The 2,370-nt window shown below is 45.3% G+C and overlaps 1 pseudogene; it reads right to left on the reverse strand.

Annotated features, from left to right (window-relative positions):
* Window positions 1–642: 642 nt before the first annotated feature.
* On the reverse strand, window positions 643–983 carry LOC101590449 (annotated as a pseudogene).
* Between the last annotated feature and the right edge of the window lie 1,387 nt (window positions 984–2,370).

Raw genomic sequence — 2,370 nt, forward strand, 5'->3', positions numbered from 1 at the left:
GCATTCCCTTCACTTTCTGAAGCAGTTCTGGAAGTCCTCTTTGGTGTCTGTAGTTGGACCATGGCACCTGAATTTCTCGAACCAATTTAAAATATTCACCTTTCATAGTCATGTTGACTTTGGGGAAGATTCAGAAGTTACATGGTGCTGGATTGTGTGAACAAGGGCGAGAAGAATAGCCCACACTATTTTTACAGGCCCTTCTTTCCATTGGGTGGCAGCCAGCTGCAGTGTTCACTGTGCTCATACCTCATACACCTGCTTATCAAAGATGACTTTTGCAGCTGTTTTAGAAAGTGGCAGGATAGAATAGGTGTGTTCAACTGGAGGGAGAATATTTTGAGGGGGGTTCATGGCAATGTGTTTTTACTATAATAATTTTTAAAAATGTAAACATTTACAACATATATGAATGTCCCTTATATGTTCTGCACACACCCACACCCACTTACCTCCCCTCCCCCACACCCTATTGGTTTCATTACCCTGGCTAATACAACTGCTTTCAAGATTTACACTTCCTTTTTATCCCAAAATTATCCTACATTCTATCTATCTATCTATCTATCTATCTATCTATCTATCTATCTATCAACAGCTGCTATTTAGTTTTTATTTAACATGTATCAAAATGAGCTTTAGTCAAAAAGAAAAGCCCATGTCTTCGTCACATTCCTCCGATTCTTCTTTCCCTGCTTCCCCCTTCTTCTCCTCTGCTGGGGCAGCAGTGGGGGAGGGGGCAGGGCCTCCTGCAGGTGCAGCATCCACTTAGGGAGAAGGGCCACCCACCCCTACACTGAAGATGAGGCTCCCAGTGTTGACATTGGCCAGGGCCTTTGCAAACAAGCCAGGACAAAAAAGTTCAAACTGACACCAGCTGCTTTCGTGAGGGCATTGATCTTATCTTCCATGATGGTCACCTTGCCTTTGTCTTGAAGGATAAGGGCAGAGTAGATGCAGGTGAACTCAGAGACAGAGGCCATGATGTGGGCTGCCATGTGCAGTGCTAGTCGCTGAAGTGAGAGCCTCATCTCAACGCAGCCTTAGCTCTCTTGGAAGAACAGAGCCACTTGGAGGCAGCTGAGGGAAAGCTGTCCTACATTGTTAAAGGGAAAGTCACATCACTTCTTTGTTCCTTTTATTTTTAGTGGGAAATTGAGATAATTTATACAACTGCGAAATAGGGATTATACTATATATTACATACACCAAGCAGCCCTCTATGTGTGAAAGAATTTTACTCAAAAGATCTTAACTGAAAACTGACCATTTACAACAGCATACACAGAATTAAGGGAACTAATCAGCCATGGTGAAGGACTCAAAGGAGGAGCTGGAGCAACCACTAACTAGACCCAAGCAGGCCAGAAGAAAAGTCACAAGAGCCCTGAAAACTGAAGTCCTGATGCCTACAAGGGGCTGTAATTGAGGAAGCAAGTAGCTGTGGCTAGATGGTGACTGCAGCACGGAGCTGAGAGAAACATCTTGTCATCTCATCTCTGTTTCTCCCTACCATCAGTGCCCCTACTGGCTGAACCCACCGAGCCATCAGGGCTGAGAGCTGGAGGTGCAGTGAGGAGTGACCCTCTGGCAGGGCAAAGGGTTCAGGGAGACAAATGACAGCCAGCTCAGGCAGATGAGAAGCCTAGAGAAATAGCTAAGCACTAAGAACAGGTTCTGCTCCTCAGCTGCAATGCGCCTCCCTGGCCTTGACACCTGCATGGACTCTTGCTGACTTGAGCACTGGGATTGGTCCTGACCAGAGAGCTCACCCCATCTGCAAGCAGGGTAGGAGCTCTGCCAGTCTTGATCAGGTAGGCCTCTGCCTGTGGCTGGCTCTGTCCCTGTAGGTCGCCCTGGACACTTGGGCGGCTCTGCCTTTCTTCCACCTGGAGCCAGATCTGGCTTCAGCCAGCTCCTAGTCGACTCCAGAACCGAGTGGCACTGTTTGCTGCCATCACAGACAATGTGATCTGTAGAATTTTTTTCTTTTGAGACAGGCCTTGCTATGTAGTGTGGATTGGCCTTTAACTGACTTATGTAGCCCATGCTGGCCTTCTGCCTCAGCCTCCCCAGTGCTAGGATTACAGAAATGTGCCATCACATCTGGTAGGAATATTTTTATCTGTTAGTTGATTTCAAGTTTGTGACACATAGAACCACATGAGAAAAAAAAAAGCTTTTCTCAAGTGATTTGGAAGGCTAAAAAAAAATTGATTAAAAATCAAACAAATGTCTTTTAAAATTTTGAGGGAGAATTCATATGCAAAATCCTGGTTCTTCCACTTCAAACAATAAACCTCTGTTTGACAGAAGAACTTTTCCAAATCTGTGACATCCTGTTTTAAATACTTACCTCATAGTTGCCCA

This window comes from Octodon degus, unplaced genomic scaffold, assembly GCF_000260255.1.
Source record: "Octodon degus isolate 3935 unplaced genomic scaffold, OctDeg1.0 scaffold00038, whole genome shotgun sequence".
NCBI lineage: Eukaryota > Metazoa > Chordata > Mammalia > Rodentia > Octodontidae > Octodon > Octodon degus.